This window comes from Carcharodon carcharias, chromosome 37 (assembly GCF_017639515.1).
Source record: "Carcharodon carcharias isolate sCarCar2 chromosome 37, sCarCar2.pri, whole genome shotgun sequence".
Lineage (NCBI taxonomy): Eukaryota > Metazoa > Chordata > Chondrichthyes > Lamniformes > Lamnidae > Carcharodon > Carcharodon carcharias.
This window is the reverse complement of record NC_054503.1, coordinates 7161147-7182367: the sequence shown is the minus strand read 5'-3', so window position 1 is coordinate 7182367 and position 21221 is coordinate 7161147. Positions and strand designations below refer to the sequence as shown.

Below are 21221 nucleotides of genomic sequence, written 5' to 3'. Positions count from 1 at the left end.
TAGAGTCCTTTTAGGATCCAAATGTCTAACGATGAGCTGATAACTATATATTTCTAGTTAGATAGGAGGAGTGGCTGATGCTTCAGTGAGCTCCAGGACACCACACCTGAGATTTTGGACCTCACTTGACTTTCTGTGCATTCTTTCTTTTCTTCACATCTTGGCCTTCAGCTGCCTGAACCCCACCCCCCCCCCACCAACTAAACTCTGGAATTCCTTTGACAGCACCTCCCATGACTGCTACCACCTAGAAGGACAAGGGCAGCAGACACATGGGGAACACCACCACCTGCAAGTTCCCCTCCAAGTCACTCACTGTTCTGACTTGGAAATATATCGGCCGTTCCTTCACTGTCGCTGGGTCAAAATCCTGGAACTCCCTCCCTAACAGCGCTGTGGGTGTACCTACGCCACAGGGACTGTAGCGGTTCAAGAAGGCAGCTCACCACCCACCTTCTCAAGGGGGCAATTAGGGATGGGTAATAAATGCTGGCCTAGCCAGCGATACCCACATCCCGTGAAAGAATTTTAAAAGTCCCTCCCTAAAGCTCTCCACTTCTCTCTCTCTCTTCCTTTAAGATGCTCCTTAAAACCAACCAGTGTGACCAAGGTTTTGATCACCTTTCCCAATTTCTCCCTTAAGTAGCTCTGTGTCAAAAACTGTTTTTACCAATAAGTCTCTGTGAAGTGCCTCGGCAAGTCTGGCTACATGAAAGGATGGTAAATAAATGCAGGTTGTTGTTGTGGCAGGCGGGTAATCTGATACTGGAGTGCCGCAGGTCTTCAGTACTCTGGGGCGCTGCTGGAGCTTGAAAAGCTTGTTAAGGGTGTACCCGTCCTTGGGACTGGTGCTGATGCCACCATGTACACCAGGTAGCTTAGGAAGGCAAACTCCAGATAAGTTGGGTAGAGCCATCGAACTGGACTAGCTGTGGGTACTGGTTTCAGATGGTTAAGTCGTAGCAGTAATGCTAACTACGCTTGGACCTTGGCTGATATGGAGCTATGGTTAACTTCCCTGGGCTTAGGTAGCTGATGTGGGCGCCGATGGTGAGGGGGCTTTCATTCCAAGTGAACAAACAGAAACAACCAGGGTGGATTTCACAGTCATTTGGTTTGGAGACTCTTATACGCAGCAGTGGTTTCCACATGGTGGTGTAGGGGGGTAAATGGTGGCGGAGTGGCAGTGTCATTGGATTAGGAATACAGTGGACATGGCTTGCATCCATGAGATAAAAACAAAGAACTGCGGATGCTGGAAATCCAAAACAAAAACAAAAACAAAGATACCTAGAAAAATTCAGCAGGTCTGGCAGCATCGGTGGAGAAGAGCACAGTTGACGTTTCGAGTCCTCATGACCCTTCAACAGAACTAAGTAAAAATAGGAAAGGGGTGAAATATAAGCTGGTTTAAGGTGGGTGGGGGGGGTTGATGGGACAAGAAGAGCTATGTAAAGGGCCAGTGATAGGTGGAGATAACCAAAAGATGTCACAGAAAAAAGGGCAAAGAGGTGTTGAAGACCTTTAGATAATATCACTACCTTCAACACCTTTTTGTCCTTTTGTCTGTGACATCTTTTGGTTATCTCCTCCTATCACTGGCCCTCTATCCAGCTCTTCTTGTCCCAGCAACACCCCCCCACCCCCCCCGCACCTTAAACCAGTTTATATTTCCTATTTTTACTTAGTTCTGTTGAAGGGTCATGAGGACTTGAAACGTCAACTGTGCTCTCCTCCACTGATGCTGAGTTTTTCCAGGTGTTTTTGTTTCTGTTTTTGTTATGGTTTGCATCCACTTGGAAAGGCACATCCGAAAGATATTAATGTAGGCTCAACTAAAAAAAGGCACAGAGCTATTTCTTTGGGCTCCTAATGAAGTGAAATCCATCCCACTTATGTTGTGAAACTTAATTCACACCAACAAGCGACAACTGACAAATGTGTTAATTGAATGATCGAGAGCTTCTTGTCAGGCAAGCTGCCATCAGAGGGGGAGGGGGTGGCATTGTGGTATTGTCACTGACTAACACTCCAGAGACCCAGCGTAATGCTTTGGTAGACCTGGGTTCAAATCCCAGTCATGGGATGGTGAAATTTGAATCTAATAAAATCTGGAAATTATAAAAACAAAACACTGCAGATGCTAGAAATCCAAAACAAAAATACCTGGAAAAACTCAGCAGGTCTGGCAGCATCTGCGGAGAGGAACACAGTTAACATTTCAAGTCCAAATGATCCTTCAACAGAAATAAGTAAAAATAGAAAAAAGGTGAAATATAAGTTGGTTTAAGGGGGGTGGGACAAGAAGAGCTGGATAGAGGGCCAGTGATACATGGAGATAATCAAGAGATGTCGAGGACAAAGAGGTGGCGATATTATCTAAAGGAATGTGCTAATTAAGGGTAGAAAGCTGGACGAGCAAGGTACAGATAGCCCTAGTGGGGGTGGGGTGGGGGGAAGGGATCGAAATAGGATAAAAGGTAGAGATAAAACAATGGATGGAAATACACTTAAAAATAATGGAAGTAGGTGGGAAAAGAAAAATCTATATAAATTATTGGAAAAAACAAAAAGGAGGGGGAAATTCGGAAAAGGGGTGGGGATGGAGGAGAGAGGAAATTATAAGTCTGATAACAGCCATGCTGGTTCAGAGAAGGAAATCTGCCTTCCTTACAGCCAACATTTGACTCCAGACCCCACAGCATTGGTTGACTCTTAAAATGCCCTCTGAACAAGGGCAATTAGGGATGGGCAACAAATTTTTAAAAATCAGCAACATTTCTTTAGGAGTCCTTCCGATTACCCGCGTTAACTCTGGCAGGAGAAACTAAATACACCAGAGAATTCCACTGACATTAAAGTGGACGATCCACTGGCTAATCAGAAAAATTCCACCCCTCGAACAACCAAGTTGCAAGAAAATTCCCAGCATTTTTTTTCCGTAGCTGCTCACAGTAACTTGGAGGATGGCACCAGCTTTTGTTACCAAGTGGGTTGCTTTTCCACTGCCGCACTTATCAGCTCCTGATTTTACTCCCATCCACTTTAATGGGTGAATAACGCTGTGCACCAGAGCACAGGGGTAGCAGCAAAATCTATTACAAAAACAGAATTACCTGGAAAAACTCAGCAGGTCTGGCAGCATCGACGGAGAAGAAAAGAGTTGACGTTTCGAGTCCTCATGACCCTTCGACAGAACTTGAGTTCGAATCCAAGAAAGATTTGAAATATAAGCTGGTTTAAGGTGTGTGTGTGGGGGGCGGAGAGATAGAGAGACAGAGAGGTGGAGGGGGGGGTGGGGGGGTGTGGTTGTAAGGACAAACAAGCAGTGATAGAAGCAGATCATCAAAAGATGTCAACGACAATAGTACAATAGAACACATAGGTGTTAGAGTTAAAGTTGGTGATATTATCTAAATGAATGTGCTAATTAAGAATGGATGGTAGGGCACTCAAGGTATAGCTTTAGTGGGGGGTTTTTTTTATTATTATATAATGGAAATAGGTGGGAAAAGGAAAATCTTTATAATTTATTGGAAAAAAAAGGGAAGGGGGAAACAGAAAGGGGGTGGGGATGGGGGAGGGAGCTCACGACCTAAAGTTGTTGAATTCAATATTCAGTCCGGAAGGCTGTAAAGTCCCTAGTCGGAAGATGAGGTGTTGTTCCTCCAGTTTGCGTTGGGCTTCACTGGAACAATGCAGCAAGCCAAGGACAGACATGTGGGCAAGAGAGCAGGGTGGAGTGTTGAAATGGCAAGCGACAGGGAGGTTTGGGTCATTCTTGCGGACAGACCGCAGGTGTTCTGCAAAGCGGTCGCCCAGTTTACGTTTGGTCTCTCCAATGTAGAGGAGACCACATTGGGAGCAACGAATGCAGTAGACTAAGTTGGGGGAAATGCAAGTGAAATGCTGCTTCACTTGAAAGGAGTGTTTGGGTCCTTGGATGGTGAGGAGAGAGGAAGTGAAGGGGCAGGTGTTGCATCTTTTGCGTGGGCATGGGGTGGTGCCATAGGAGGGGGTTGAGGAGTAGGGGGTGATGGAGGAGTGGACCAGGGTGTCCCGGAGGGAGCGATCCCTACGGAATGCCGATAAAGGGGGTGAAGGGAAGATGTGTTTGGTGGTGGCATCATGCTGGAGTTGACGGAAATGGCGGAGGATGATCCTTTGAATGCGGAGGCTGGTGGGGTGATAAGTGAGGACAAGGGGGACCCTATCATGTTTCTGGGAGGGAGGAGAAGGCGTGAGGGCGGATGCGCGGGAGATGGGCCGAACACGGTTGAGGGCCCTGTCAACGACCGTGGGTGGAAAACCTCGGTTAAGGAAGAAGGAGGACATGTCAGAGGAACTGTTTTTGAATGTAGCATCATCGGAACAGATGCGACGGAGGCGAAGGAACTGAGAGAATGGGATGGAGTCCTTACAGGAAGCGGGGTGTGAGGAGCTGTAGTCGAGATAGCTGTGGGAGTCGGTGGGTTTGTAATGGATATTGGTGGACAGTCTATCACCAGAGATTGAGACAGAGAGGTCAAGGAAGGGAAGGGAAGTGTCAGAGGTGGACCACGTGAAAATGATGGAGGGGTGGAGATTGGAAGCAAAATTCATAAATTTTTCCAAGTCCCGACGAGAGCATGAAGCGGCACCGACGTAATCTTCGATGTACTGGAGAAAGAGTTGTGGAAGGGGGCCGGAGTAGGACTGCAACAAGGAATGTTCCACATACCCCATAAAGAGACAGGCATAGCTGGGGCCCATGCGGGTACCCATAGTCACACCTTTTATTTGGAGGAAGTGAGAGGAGTTGAAGGAGAAATTGTTCAGCGTGAGAACAAGTTCAGCCAGACGGAGGAGAGTAGTGGTGGATGGGGATTGTTTGGGCCTCTGTTCGAGGAAGAAGCTAAGGGCCCTCAGACCATCCTGGTGGGGGATGGAGGTGTAGAGGGAAAAATCTATTCGTTGTTAAGCAAACACAGCCTGAGGTCAGTTGGAGGTTAATTGCTGTTGCAGAAGCAAATATTTTAGGTGAGTGAGACCTTGTAAATTCCCACCTGCAGATGGGAAGGAATGAGAGTGAAATGACTAAACCTGCTTTCAGATTTACTCCTGGTGTTCCAAAAGTGACATCTGAAGGTGGTTAGTGTTAACTGGATCCAGTTAGTTGGTGAAGATAAAACTAAGATACAGCTGCTTTCTTTGCTGGAGAGAGTTCACATAAGACCATAAGAGGTAGGAGCAGTATATAGAAGTAGTCTGATCCACCATTCAATGAGATCATGGCTGATCTGATAATCCTCAATTCCAGTTTCCTGCCTTTCCTCCATAACCCTTGATTCCCTTACTTATTAAAAATCTGTCTATCTCAGCCTTGAATATACTTAATATACCAGCCTCTACTGCCTTCTGGGGTAAAAAATTCTGAGAGAAGAAACTCCTCTTCATCTCTGTCTTGAATGGGCGATCTCTTACTCTGAGATTATGCCCTCTGGTCCTACAACTTCCCACAAGGGGAAACAACCTCTCAGTATCTACCCTGTCAAGCCTCCTAAGAATCTTATGTTTCAATAAGGTCGTCTCTCATTCTTCTAAACTCCAGTGAGTACAGGTCCAACCTGCTCAACCTCTCCTCATAAGAAAATCCCTCCATACCCAGGATCAACCTAGTGAACCTTCTCTGGACTGCCTCCAATGCCAGTATATATTTCCTTACATAAGGGGAACAAAACTGTTCACGGTAGTCTAGGTATGGTCTATCTAGTGCCTTGTATAGTTTTAACAAGACTTCCCTATTTTTATACTCCATTCCCTTTGAAATAAAGGCCAACATTCCATTTGCCTTCCCTATTGCCTAGTCAAATCTACTTCAAACCACCCCCCCCCCCCCACCCACCCCCACCAGTGTCCCAGCTATCCCCAGTTATAACTCTTTTTGGAGTCAACCAAATAAACTAAAATAACAAAATGAAGGACAAAATAAACGCAGCCCCTAAATTAGGGTAACTGCAAAACCAGGGACAAAATTTAAAGAAAACTTACAAACATCAAATCAAAATGTGATTAAGGGGGTCGATAAGACACCCCAGTCCCCATGGAAGGCCTCAACAGTGCCAGCAGACACTGCATGCCCCCTCTCCAGGGACATCCAGCCACAAACATAGCCTCAGAAGAAGGGCAGACAGTCAGGTCGGACGACCCCCTTGATCACCCACTGCCTGGACCTGTTAATGGCTAACTTGGCCAGGCCCAGGAGCAGGTTCACAAGGAGGTCGTCCTCCTTCCAGCCCCCATAGTTTCATGATCATCGTTTAATTCCACATTTTCATTGAACTCAAATTCTACCATTTGCCAAGGGCTGGATTTGAACCCAGACCCCCAGAGAATTTACCCTGGGTCTCTGGATTACTAGGCCAGCAACAATGCCACTACACCATCACTTCCCCAATACCTTGCTGCCTACTGAACTTAAGAGCTGTCTCGCTGGCTTCCGATATGTTACCTATGTGGATTTGAGCAAGTGTTTGCAGGCTAATCCACATGCCAAGGCATTCCCATTGAGTGTGATCGTGTCAGTTGCGTTCAGTTAGGGGCAGTTCTGCTCAGGTTTGCTGTATAATTGGAATGGATGGGAAGGGGTTTCATCCATTGGGATTCTGTACAATAAGCATGAATTGGAAGAAGTTTGGAGCAGGAGGACTCCAGAAGAGGAGAGGTGGATGCATTCATCGAAGCTGGGTGACAGTGATGAGAGGCTAGTGACTGACTCCCAGCACCCTCCTCTAGGATCCTGATGTGCAGCTGCTGGTTGCTGAGTGGATCTGCGCATGAGTGTCCACAGGAATGCCTCAGTATTGTTTCAAGACCCAATTCCTGGCATCCTTGGGTCAGGGTGGATGCCAAACACATTCTTGTGGTATATCTGAAAAGACATTCCTTTCTCAAAGTACCTGATGTACACATTGACTGAGCAATGAGCTAGAACCAAGCTAGGGTGTTTGATGCCAATGAGGGCTCCAGTAATTTCATTGCCAGTTGTTAGGACCTTAAATAACTTCAGTGGAAGTAGCCATTGGAGTTGCAGGTGACTCAAGAGAGCAAACATACTGGGGATCCATATTCGGCATTCTGTCTTACACACACACACGCACACACCGCCCCCCTGAGATGATGCATGATGAAAGTGAGATAATCAAATAAGTTAGGAACGTCAGTTATGAAGATATATTGGAGAAGTTGGGACTGCTTTCCTTGCAGAAAAGAAGGCTGAGAAGAGATTTGATAGGGGTATTCAAAATGTTCAGGGGCCCAGGCAGAGTAGAGAAACTGTTCCCGTTGGTGGAAGGATCAAGAATGAGGGCGCACAGATTTAAGGTCATTGGCAAAAGAAGCAAAAGTGACATGAAATTCACACCTTTTCACGCAGCGAATGGTTATGACCTGGAATGCGCTGCCTGAGAGTGTAGTGGAGGCAGGTTCAATCGAGGAATTAAAAAGGGAATTAGACTGTTATCGGAAGAGGAAGAATGTGCAGGGTTACGGGGCTAAGGCGAGAGAATGGCAGTAGGTGAACTGGTCATTTGGAGAGCCGGTGCAGACAGAATGGGCCGAATGGTCTCCTTCTGCACTGTAACAATTCTGTGATTCTTTGACATGTAGCGTGGGTGGCAGGGAATGCCCGGCTTCTCCTGCATGCTCTCTGTGCCACTGATTGTTCCCCTGCTAGTGTGTAGAATACTCCCTCATTACTGCTGCCTGCTCTGTTGCCCTCTCCATTATGATCCTGGTTCTCCATCTGTTGTCATGCCGCTCCGTGACTGATACCAGCACTCGAGTCATCTTCTGTTCCATCATCTCTCCACTATTACACGGTCCCTTGCCAGAGCCCCATTCTGGCTTAGCATTGCTGCTGGTGTTCCTGAAATTCACACCAGCAAATTCCCAGGCTTAATATCAGAGTGTTAAAGAGAGGAGTGTGGGGTATATCAGAGTGTTACAGTGAGGGATGTGGGGTATATCGGAGTGTTATAGTGAGGGATAAGGGGTATATCAGAGAGTGTTACAATGAGGGGTGTGGGGTATATCAGAGAGTGTTACAGTGAGGAATGTGGTGTATATCAGAGAGTGTTATAGTGAGGGATGCGGGTTATATCCAAGTGTTACAGTGAGGGATGTGGGGTACGTCAGAGAGTGTTACAGGGAGGGGTGTGGGGTATATCAGAGTGTTACAGTGAGTGATGTGGGGTATATCAGAGAATGTTACATTGAGGGGTGTGGGGAATATCAGAGTGTGACAGTGAGTAATGTGGGGTATATCAGAGAGTGTTACAGTGAGGGGTGTGGGGTGTATCAGAGAGTGTTATAGTGAGGGGTGTGGAGTAAATCAGAGAGTGTTACAGTGAGGGGTGTGGAGTATATCAGAGAGAGTTACAGTGAGGGCTGTGGGGTATATCAGAGAGTGTTACAATGAGGGGTGTGGGGTATATGAGAGAGTGTTACAGTGAGGGATGCGGGTCATATCCGGGTGTTACAGTGAGTGGTGTGGGGTATATCAGAGAGTGTTACAATGAGGGGTGCGGGGTATATCGGAGTGTTACAGTGAGGGATATGGGGTATATCAGAGAGTGTTACAATGAGGGGTATGGGGTATATCAGAGAGTGTTACAATGAGGGGTGTGGGGTATATCAGAGAGTGTTACAGTGAGGGGTGTGGGGGATATCAGAGAGTGTTACAGTGAGGGGTGTGGGGTATATCAGAGAGTGCTACAGTGAGGGATGCAGGTTATATCCGAGTGTTACAGTGAGGGGTGTGGGGTACGTCAGAGAGTGTTACAGTGAGGGGTGTGGGGTCTATCAGAGTGTTACAGTGAGGAGTGTGGGGTATATCTGAGAGTGTTACACAGAGTGATGTGGGGTATATCAGAGAGTGTTACAGTGAGGGGTGTGGAATATATCAGAGTGTTACAATGAGGGGTGTGGGGTATATCAGAGTGTGTTACAGCAAGGAGTGTGGCGTATATCAGAGTGTTACAGTGAGTGATGTGGGGTATATCAGAGTGTTACACTGAGGAGTGTGGGGTACGTCAGAGAGTGTTACAGTGAGGGGTGTGGGGTATATCAGAGTGTTACAGTGAGGAGTGTGGTGTATATCAGAGTGTTACAGTGATGATGTGGGGTATATCAGAGAGCGTTACAGTGAGGGGTGTGGGGAATATCAGAGAGAGTTACGGTAAGGGGTGTGGGGTATATCAGAGTGTTACAGCGAGTGGTGTGGGGTATATCACAGAGTGTTACAGTGAGGGGTGTGGGGTATATCAGAGTGTTACAGTGAGGGATGTGGGGTATATCAGAGTGTGTTACAGTGATGGGTGTATTACAGTGTTATAGTGAGTGATGTGGGGTATATCAGAGAATGTTACAGTGAGGGATGTCGTGTATATAAGAGTGTTATAGTGAGGGGTGTGTGGTATATCAGAGTGTGAAAGTGAGTGATGTGGGGTATACCAGAGAGTGTTACAGTGAGGCATGTGGGTTATATCCGAGTGTTACAGTGAGTGATGTGGGGTACGTCAGAGAGTATTACAGTCAGGTGTGTGGGGTATATCAGAGTGTGACACTGAGTGATGTGGAGTATATCAGGGAATGTTACAATGAGGGGTGTGGGGAATATCAGAGAGAGTTACAGTGAGGGGTATGGGGTATGTCAGAGAGTATTACAGTGAGGGGTGTGGGGCATATCAGAGAGTGTTACAGTGAGGGATGTGGGGTATATCAGAGTGTTAGACTGAGGAGTGTGGGGTATATCAGAGTGTGTTGCAGTGAGGGGTGTGGAGTATATCAGAGAGTGTTACAGTGAGGGGTATGCGGTATATCAGAGACTGTTACAGTGAAGGGTGTGGGGTATTTCAGAGAGTTATAGTGAGGGATCTGGGGTATATCAAAGTGTGTTACAGTGAGGGGTGTATTACAGTGTTACAGTGAGGGATGTGGGCTATATCAGAGTGTTACAGTGAGGGGTGTGGGATATATCAATGAGAGTTACATTGAGGGGTGTGGGATATATCAGCGAGTGTTACAGTGAGGGGTGTGGGGTATATCAGAGAGTGTTCCAGTGAGGGATGTGGGGTACGTCAGAGAGTGTTACAGTGAGGGGTGTGTGGTATATCAGAGTGTGACAGTGAGTGATGTGGGGTACGTCAGAGAGTGTTACAGTCAGGGGTGTGGGGTATATCAGAGTATGACACTAAGTGATGTGGAGTATATCAGAGAGTGTTACAGTGAGCGGTGTGGGGTATATCAGAGAGTGTTACAGTGAGGGGTGTGGGGTATATCAGAGTGTTACAGTGAGTGGTGTGGGGTATATCAGGGAATGTTACAATGAGTGGTGTGGGGTATATCAGAGATTGTTACAGTGAGGGATGTGGGGTATATCAGAGGGTGTTACAGTGAGGGGTGTGGGGTATATCAGAGTGTTACCGTGAGTGGTGTGGGGTATATCAGAGAGTGTTACAGTGAGGGATGTGGGGTACATCAGAGAGTGTTACAGTGAGGGGTGTGGGATATATCAGAGAATGTTACAGTGAGGGGTGTGGGGTATATCAGAGAGTGTTACAATCAGGGGTGTGGTGTATATCAGAGAGTGTTACAGTGAGGGATGTGCGGTATATCAGAGACAGTTACAGTGAGGGGTGTGGATTATATCAGAGTGTTACAGTGAGGAGTGTGGGGTATATCAGAGAGTGCTACAGTGAGGGGTGTGGGGAATATCAATGTGTGACATTGAGTGATGTGGGGTATATCAGGGAGTGTTATAGTGAGGGGTGTGGTGTATATCAGAGAGTGTTACAGTGAGGGTTGTGGGGTATATCAGAGAGAGTTACAGTGTGGGTTATGGGGTATATCAAAGAGAGTTACATTGAGGGGTGTTGGATATATCAGAGAGTGTTACAGTGAGTGGTGTGGGGTATATCAGAGTGTCACAGTGAGTGGTGTCGGGTATATCAGAGAGTGTTATAGTGAGGGGTGCGGGGTATATCGGAGTGTTACAGTGAGGGATATGGGATATTTGAGAGTGTTACAATGAGGAGTGTGGGGTATACAAGAGAGTGTAACAGTGAGGGGTGTGGGGTATATCAGAATGTGTTACAGTGAGGGATGTGGGGGATATCAGAGTGTTAGAGTGAGGAGTGTGAGGATATCAGAGAGTGTTACAGTGAGGGATGCGGGTTATATCCGAGTGTTACAGTGAGGGGTGTGGGGAATATCAGAGAGTGTTAGAGTGAGGGGTGTGGGGAATATCAGAGAGAGTTACATTGAGGGTTGTGGGATATAACAGAGTGTTACAGTGAGTGGTGTGGGTATATCAGAGAGTGTTACAGTGAGGGGTGTGGGGAACATCAGAGAGTGTTATAGTGAGGGGTGTGGGGTATATCAGAGTGTTACAGTGAGGGATGTGGGGTATATCAGAGTGTGTTACAGTGAGGGGTGTATTACAGTGTTATAGTGAGTGATGTGGGGTATATCAGAGAGTGTTACAGTGAGGGATGTCGTGTATATAAGAGTGTTATAGTGAGGGGTGTGTGGTATATCAGAGTGTGACAGTGAGTGATGTGGGGTACGTCAGAGAGTGTTACAGTCAGGGGTGTGGGGTATATCAGAGTATGACACTAAGTGATGTGGAGTATATCAGAGAGTGTTACAGTGAGCGGTGTGGGGTATATCAGAGAGTGTTACAGTGAGGGGTGTGGGGTATATCAGAGTGTTACAGTGAGTGGTGTGGGGTATATCAGGGAATGTTACAATGAGTGGTGTGGGGTATATCAGAGAGTGTTACAGTGAGGGATGTGGGGGATTTCAGAGTGTTAGAATGAGGAGTGTGGGGTACGCAAGAGAGTGTAACAGTGAGGGGTGTGGGGTATATCAGAGAGTGTTACAGTGAGGGGTGTGGGGTATATCAGAGAGTGTTACAGTGTGGGATGTGGGGTACATCAGAGAGTGTTACAGTGAGGGGTGTGGGGTACATCAGAGAGTGTTACAGTGAGGGGTGTGGGATATATCAGAGAATGTTACAGTGAGGGGTGTGGGGTATATCGGAGTGTTACAGTGAGGGGTGTGGGACATATCAGAGTGTTACAGTGTGGGGTATATCAGAGACTGTTACAGTGAAGGGTGTGGGGTATTTCAGAGAGTTATAGTGAGGGATCTGGGGTATATCAAAGTGTGTTACAGTGAGGGGTGTATTACAGTGTTACAGTGAGGGATGTGGGCTATATCAGAGTGTTACAGTGAGGGGTGTGGGATATATCAATGAGAGTTACATTGAGGGGTGTGGGATATATCAGCGAGTGTTACAGTGAGGGGTGTGGGGTATATCAGAGAGTGTTCCAGTGAGGGATGTGGGGTACGTCAGAGAGTGTTACAGTGAGGGGTGTGTGGTATATCAGAGTGTGACAGTGAGTGATGTGGGGTACGTCAGAGAGTGTTACAGTCAGGGGTGTGGGGTATATCAGAGTATGACACTAAGTGATGTGGAGTATATCAGAGAGTGTTACAGTGAGCGGTGTGGGGTATATCAGAGAGTGTTACAGTGAGGGGTGTGGGGTATATCAGAGTGTTACAGTGAGTGGTGTGGGGTATATCAGGGAATGTTACAATGAGTGGTGTGGGGTATATCAGAGATTGTTACAGTGAGGGATGTGGGGTATATCAGAGGGTGTTACAGTGAGGGGTGTGGGGTATATCAGAGTGTTACCGTGAGTGGTGTGGGGTATATCAGAGAGTGTTACAGTGAGGGATGTGGGGTACATCAGAGAGTGTTACAGTGAGGGGTGTGGGATATATCGGAGAATGTTACAGTGAGGGGTGTGGGGTATATCAGAGAGTGTTACAATCAGGGGTGTGGTGTATATCAGAGAGTGTTACAGTGAGGGATGTGCGGTATATCAGAGACAGTTACAGTGAGGGGTGTGGATTATATCAGAGTGTTACAGTGAGGAGTGTGGGGTATATCAGAGAGTGCTACAGTGAGGGGTGTGGGGAATATCAATGTGTGACATTGAGTGATGTGGGGTATATCAGGGAGTGTTATAGTGAGGGGTGTGGAGTATATCAGAGAGTGTTACAGTGAGGGTTGTGGGGTATATCAGAGAGAGTTACAGTGTGGGTTATGGGGTATATCAAAGAGAGTTACATTGAGGGGTGTTGGATATATCAGAGAGTGTTACAGTGAGTGGTGTGGGGTATATCAGAGTGTCACAGTGAGTGGTGTCGGGTATATCAGAGAGTGTTATAGTGAGGGGTGCGGGGTATATCGGAGTGTTACAGTGAGGGATATGGGATATTTGAGAGTGTTACAATGAGGAGTGTGGGGTATACAAGAGAGTGTAACAGTGAGGGGTGTGGGGTATATCAGAATGTGTTACAGTGAGGGATGTGGGGGATATCAGAGTGTTAGAGTGAGGAGTGTGAGGATATCAGAGAGTGTTACAGTGAGGGATGCGGGTTATATCCGAGTGTTACAGTGAGGGGTGTGGGGAATATCAGAGAGTGTTAGAGTGAGGGGTGTGGGGAATATCAGAGAGAGTTACATTGAGGGTTGTGGGATATAACAGAGTGTTACAGTGAGTGGTGTGGGTATATCAGAGAGTGTTACAGTGAGGGGTGTGGGGAACATCAGAGAGTGTTATAGTGAGGGGTGTGGGGTATATCAGAGTGTTACAGTGAGGGATGTGGGGTATATCAGAGTGTGTTACAGTGAGGGGTGTATTACAGTGTTATAGTGAGTGATGTGGGGTATATCAGAGTGTTACAGTGAGGGATGTCGTGTATATAAGAGTGTTATAGTGAGGGGTGTGTGGTATATCAGAGTGTGACAGTGAGTGATGTGGGGTACGTCAGAGAGTGTTACAGTCAGGGGTGTGGGGTATATCAGAGTATGACACTAAGTGATGTGGAGTATATCAGAGAGTGTTACAGTGAGCGGTGTGGGGTATATCAGAGAGTGTTACAGTGAGGGGTGTGGGGTATATCAGAGTGTTACAGTGAGTGGTGTGGGGTATATCAGGGAATGTTACAATGAGTGGTGTGGGGTATATCAGAGAGTGTTACAGTGAGGGATGTGGGGGATTTCAGAGTGTTAGAATGAGGAGTGTGGGGTACGCAAGAGAGTGTAACAGTGAGGGGTGTGGGGTATATCAGAGAGTGTTACAGTGAGGGGTGTGGGGTATATCAGAGAGTGTTACAGTGTGGGATGTGGGGTACATCAGAGAGTGTTACAGTGAGGGGTGTGGGGTACATCAGAGAGTGTTACAGTGAGGGGTGTGGGATATATCAGAGAATGTTACAGTGAGGGGTGTGGGGTATATCGGAGTGTTACAGTGAGGGGTGTGGGACATATCAGAGTGTTACAGTGTGGGGTATATCAGAGAGTGTTACAGTGAGGGGTGTGGGGTATATCAGAGTTTTACAGTGAGTGGTGTGGGGTATATCAGAGACTGTTACAGTGAGGGATGTGGGGTACATCAGAGAGTGTTACAGTGAGGGATGTGGGGTATATCAGAGAGTGTTACAGTGAGGGGTGTGGGGTATATCAGAGTGTTACAGTGAGTGGTGTGGGGTATATCAGAGAGTGTTACAGTGAGGGATGTGGGGTACATCAGAGAGTGTTACAGTGAGGGGTGTGGGATATATCAGAGAATGTTACAGTGAGGGGTGTGGGGTATATCGGAGTGTTACAGTGAGGGATGTGGGGTATATCAGAGTGTTACACTGAGGGGTGTAGGTATCTCAGAGTGTGTTGCAGTGAGGGGTGTATTACAGTGTTATAGTGAGTGATGTGGGGTATATCAGAGAGTGTTACAGTGAGGGATGTGGGGTATATCAGAGAGTGTTACAGTGAGGGGTGTGGGGTATATCGGAGTGTTACAGTGAGGGGTGTGGGACATATCAGAGTGTTACAGTGTGGGGTATATCAGAGAGTGTTACAGTGAGGGGTGTGGGGTATATCAGAGAGTGTTACAGTGAGGGATGTGGGGTACATCAGAGAGTGTTACAGTGAGGGATGTGGGGTATATCAGAGGGTGTTACAGTGAGGGGTGTAGGTATCTCAGAGTGTGTTGCAGTGAGGGGTGTATTACAGTGTTATAGTGAGTGATGTGGGGTATATCAGAGAGTGTTACAGTGAGGGGTGTGGTGTATATCAGAGAGTGTTACAGTGATGGATGTGGGGTATATAAGAGAGTGTTATAGTGAGGGGTGTGGGGGATATCAGAGTGTTACAGTGAGGAGTGTGGGGTATATCAGAGTGTTACAGTGAGGGGTGTGGGGTATATCAGAGAGTGTTACAGTGAGGGGTGTGGGGTATATCAGAGAGTGTTACAGTGGGGTGTGTGTGGTATATCTGAGTGTTACAGTGAGGGGTGTGGAGTATATCAGAGAGTGTTACTGTGAGGGGTGTGGGGTATATCAGGGAATGTTACAATGAGGGGTGTGGTGTATATCAGAGAGTGTTACAGTGAGGGATGTGGGGTATATAAGAGAGTGTTATAGTGAGGGGTGTGGGGGATATCAGAGTGTTACAGTGAGGAGTGTGGGGTATATCAGAGTGTTACAGTGAGTGATGTGAGGTATATCAGAGAGTGTTACAGTGAGGGATGTGGGGTATATCAGAGTGTTACAGTGTGGGATATATTAGAGAATGTTACAGTAAGGGGTGTGGGGTATATCGGAGTGTTACAGTGAGGTGTGTGGGATATATCAGAGTGTTACAGTGTGGGGTATATCAGAGAGTGTTACACTGAGGGATGTGGTGTGTATCAGAGTGTTACAGTGAGGGGTGTGGGGTATACCACAGTGTTACATCGAGGTGTGTGGGGTATATCAGAGTTATACAGTGAGGGGTGAGGAGTATATCAGAGAGTGTTACAGTGAGGGGTGTGGGGTATATCAGAGAGTGTTACAATGAGGGGTGTGGGGTATATCAGAGAGTGTTATAGTGAGGGATATGGGGTATATCAGAGAGCGTTACAGTGGGTTGTGTGTGGTATATCTGAGTGTTACATTGAGGGGTGTGGAGTATATCAGAGAGTGTTACAGTGAGGGGTGTGGGGTATGTCAAAGACAGTTACAGTGAGGGGTGTGGGTTATATCAGAGTGTTACAGCGAGGGGTGTGGGGTGTATCAGAGAGTGTTACAGTGACTGGTGTGGGGTATATCAGGGAGTATTACAGTGAGAGATGTGGGGTATATCAGACTGTGACAGCGAATGATGTGGGGTATATCAGAGAGTGTTACAGTGAGGGCTGTAGGGTATATCAGAGAGAGTTACATTGAGGGGTGTGGGGTATATCAGAGTGTGTTACAGTGAGGGGTGTGGGGTATATCAGAGTGTTACAGTGAGGGGTGTGGGGTATGTCAAAGACAGTTACAGTGAGGGGTGTGGGTTATATCAGAGTGTTACAGCGAGGGGTGTGGGGTGTATCAGAGTGTTACAGTGAGGGGTGTGGAGTATATCAGAGTGTGTTACAGTGAGGGGTGTGGGGTATATAAGAGAGGGTTATAGTGAGGGGTGCGGAGTATATCAGAGTGTTACAGTGAGTGATGTTAGGGGAATCAGAGAGTGTTACAGTGAGGTGTGTGGTTTATATCAGAGAGAGTTACAGTGAGGGATGTGGGGTATATCAGAGTGTTACAGTGTGGGATATATCAGGGAATGTTACAGTGAAGGGTGTAGGGTATATCGGAGTGTTACAGTGAGGGATGTGGAGTATATCAGAGTGTTACAGTGAGGGGTGTGGGGTATATCAGAGTTATACAGTGAGGGGTGTGGAGTATATCAGAGAGTGTTACAGTAAGGGTTGTGGGGTATATCAGAGAGTGTTACACTGAGGGGTGTGGGGTATATCAGAGAGTGTTACAGTGAGGGATGTGGGGTATATCAGAGAGCGTTACAGTGAGGAGTGTGTGGTATATCTGAGAATGTTACAGTGAGGGGTGTGGAGTATATCAGAGAGTGTTACAGTTAGGTGTGTGGGGTATATCAGAGACAGTTACAGTGAGGGGTGTGGGTTATATCAGAGTGTTATAGGGAGGGGTGTGGGGTATATCGAGAGTGTTACATGACGGGTGTGGGGTATATCAGAGAGTGTTACAGTGAGGGCTGTGGGGTATATCCGAGCGCTACCGTGAGGGGTGTGGGGTATATCAGTGTTACAGTGAGGAGTATGGGGTATATCAGTGTTACAGTGAGTTGTATGGGGTATATCAGTGTTACAGTAAGGGCTGGGGGGTATATCAGTGTTACAGTGAGGGGTGTGGGTATATCAGTGTTACAGTGAGGGGTGTAGGGTATATCAGTGTTACAGTGAGGGCTGTAGGATATATCAGTGTTACAGTGAGGAGTATGGGGTATATCAGTGTTACAGTGAGGTGTGTGGGGATATCGTTTTTACAGTGAGTTGTATGGGGTATATCAGTGTTACAGTGAGGGGTGTAGGGTATATCAGTGTTACAGTGAGGAGTATAGGGTATATCAGTGTTACAGTGAGGAGTGTGTGGTATATCTGAGAATGTTACAGTGAGGGGTGTGGAGTATATTAGAGAGTGTTACAGTTAGGTGTGTGGGGTATATCAGAGACAGTTACAGTGAGGGGTGTGGGTTATATCAGAGTGTTATAGGTAGGGGTGTGGGGTATATCGAGAGTGTTACATGACGGGTGTGGGGTATATCAGAGAGTGTTACAGTGAGGGGTGTGGGGTATATCCGAGCGCTACCGTGAGGGGTGTGGGGTATATCAGTGTTACAGTGAGGAGTATGGGGTATATCAGTGTTACAGTGAGGGGTGTGGGGTATATCAGTGTTACAGTGAGGATTATGGGGTATATCAGTGTTACAGTGAGGGGTGTGGGGTATATCAGTGTTACAGTGAGGAGTATGGGGTATTTCAGTGTTACAGTGAGGGGTGTGGGGTATATCAGTGTTACAGTGAGGAGTATGGGGTATATCAGTGTTACAGTGAGGGGTGTGGGGTATATCAGTGTTACAGTGAGGAGTATGGGGTATTTCAGTGTTACAGTGAGGGGTGTGGGGTATATCAGTGTTACAGTGAGGTGTATGGGGTATATCAGTGTTACACTGAGGGGTGTAGGGTATATCAGTGTTACAGTGAGGAGCATGGGGTATATCAGTGTTACAGTGAGGGGTGTGGGTATATCAGTGTCACAGTGAGGTGTGTGGGGTATATCAGTGTTACAGTGAGGGGTGTAGGATATATCAGTGTTACAGTGAGGAGTATGGGGTATATCAGTGTTACAGTGAGGGGTGTGGGGTATATCAGTGTTACAGTGAGGTGTGTGGGGGATATCGTTTTTACAGTGAGTTGTATGGGGTATATCAGTGTTACAGTAAGGGCTGGGGGGTATATCAGTGTTACAGTGAGGGGTGTGGGTATATCAGTGTTACAGTGAGGGGTGTAGGGTATATCAGTGTTACAGTGAGGGGTGTAGGATATATCAGTGTTACAGTGAGGAGTATGGGGTATATCAGTGTTACAGTGAGGTGTGTGGGGATATCGTTTTTACAGTGAGTTGTATGGGGTATATCAGTGTTACAGTGAGGAGTGTAGGGTATATCAGTGTTACAGTGAGGAGTATAGGGTATATCAGTGTTACAGTGAGGTGTGTGGGGGATATCGTTTTTACAGTGAGGTGTATGGGGTATATCAGTGTTACAGTGATGAGTATGGGGTATATCAGTGTTACAGTGAGGTGTGTGGGGTATATCAGTGTTACAGTGAGTTGTATGGGGTATATCAGTGTTACAGTAAGGGCTGTGGGGTATATCAGTGTTACAGTGAGGGGTGTGGGTATATCAGTGTTACAGTGAGGGGTGTAGGGTATATCAGTGTTACAGTGAGGGGTGTAGGATATATCAGTGTTACAGTGAGGAGTATGGGGTATATCAGTGTTACAGTGAGGTGTGTGGGGATATCGTTTTTACAGTGAGTTGTATGGGGTATATCAGTGTTACAGTGAGGGGTGTAGGGTATATCAGTGTTACAGTGAGGAGTATAGGGTATATCAGTGTTACAGTGAGGAGTGTGTGGTATATCTGAGAATGTTACAGTGAGGGGTGTGGAGTATATTAGAGAGTGTTACAGTTAGGTGTGTGGGGTATATCAGAGACAGTTACAGTGAGGGGTGTGGGTTATATCAGAGTGTTATAGGTAGGGGTGTGGGGTATATCGAGAGTGTTACATGACGGGTGTGGGGTATATCAGAGAGTGTTACAATGAGGGGTGTGGGGTATATCCGAGCGCTACCGTGAGGGGTGTGGGGTATATCAGTGTTACAGTGAGGAGTATGGGGTATATCAGTGTTACAGTGAGGGGTGTGGGGTATATCAGTGTTACAGTGAGGAGTATGGGGTATATCAGTGTTACAGTGAGGGGTGTGGGGTATATCAGTGTTACAGTGAGGATTATGGGGTATATCAGTGTTACAGTGAGGTGTGTGGGGGATATCGTTTTTACAGTGAGGTGTATGGGGTATATCAGTGTTACAGTGAGGAGTATGGGGTATATCAGTGTTACAGTGAGGTGTGTGGGGTATATCAGTGTTACAGTGAGGAGAATGGGGTATATCAGTGTTACAGTGAGGTGTGTGGGGGATATCGTTTTTACAGTGAGTTGTATGGGGTATATCAGTGTTACAGTGAGGGGTGTAGGGTATATCAGTGTTACAGTGAGGAGTATAGGGTATATCAGTGTTACAAGTGAGGGGTGTAGGGTATATGAGGTAATGCGATGGTTAAAAATTCTTTGACGTTTTGCAACCATGAATTATTGAGGCGTTTCGCCAAGAACAATAATTTAGTAAATTCAACAGATTCCTTCTGTACAAAGTCTTCGGAATCAGCGCCAAACTTGGAAACAACAGAATAAAGACTACAGAGTAAATGCCACCTTGCCCCTCGCCATCCAAATTCCCTTTCGATGGACCAGCAGGAGAGGCGGCGCACCGTGATGAGGGGTGGACACTTAGAGACCCTTGGCCTGAGGCCCGCTATTTGTGTTCCACTGACCGATCTCAGCCAGGGACCGAGCTCCCTCCGGTCTCCACCCCGTCATGCCTGCAGGACGCCAAGCGTCGGACAAGGAGAGGAATCAGATTCTGCTCCATCTGACACCACCAACCCCCCTCCCCCACCCACCCACCCACCACCCCTGGCCCGCACCCTCCCAACCCTGCATCTACCCACTTGTAGCAATCGCTCGCTCGCTCTGCATTACTTGAGTAACTGGGCCCTTTGGCAACACTAGCCTTCTGACAGCGAGAGGACAACCCCTGTTGTTGGTGGGGGTGGGGTGGTGGCGGGTGTATGAGGGACAAGAACTTCAACACTGCATTGAGTGTGGAAAACAGCTGTGTATAGCCCAGACAAAAGAGCCTTTGAGCAGATGTCAGGGAAGAGAAATTGTTTTCGCAGGATTGGAATCATGTCTCAAGTTTAGCCAACTCATTATGTTATGTAAGAATGAAAAGCAGAGGGACATTCAAGCCGCCAGTTTTGTTTTCAGGAACACTTAGCATGTCTGGCTGTGTCGTTCCCAGACCAACGAGTCAATGCCTGGTAAAGTTAGAAAAGGGCGGGTGAGATGTGGCTTGCACAGCGGTGGGACCAGAGCCAACCCAGCTGACCTGAGGCGCTGGCCGCTCTCGGCTTCACTTCCAAGGCCGGTTTAAGCCCGGAAGGCGTGTTCCAATGGGCTACTCGATCCGGGAGGCATCGCGGTTGAGCCTCCCCCCCAACCCCCCCATGTTGTCCGGGCCCACGCACTGCTCAGTGGGGGCCACTAGGCAGCGATCGAGGGAATTCCCTTGCTGATTTCTTCTAATGCCCCCCCAGGTGTCCCACTCACGGGTACTGAGGCCAAGGGTGCCTTTCCCTCTTACCGCCAACACCACCCCCTCCCTCCCCTCTTGCCGAGGATCCTTCTGCCCTGTAACAAAAACAAAATACTGCAGATGCTGGAAATCTGAAACAAAAACAAAAAATGCTGGAAACCTTCAGCCGGTCTGAACAGCGTCTGTGGAGAGAAAGACAGAGTTAACGTTTCGAGTCTGTCAGAGCTCTGAAGAGGAGTCATACTGACTCGAAACGTTAACTCTGTCTTTCTCTCCGCAGACGCTGTTCAGACCTGCTGAGGGTTTCCAGCATTTTTTGGTTTTTGTTCCTG

General features: G+C 47.2%; 1 protein-coding gene across 3 annotated transcripts in view; it reads left to right on the top strand.

The window, feature by feature from the left end:
• ltbp3 (latent transforming growth factor beta binding protein 3) overlaps window positions 1-21221 on the top strand; it is a 155850-nt gene that overhangs the window by 89222 nt on the left and 45407 nt on the right. The window lies entirely within an intron of this gene.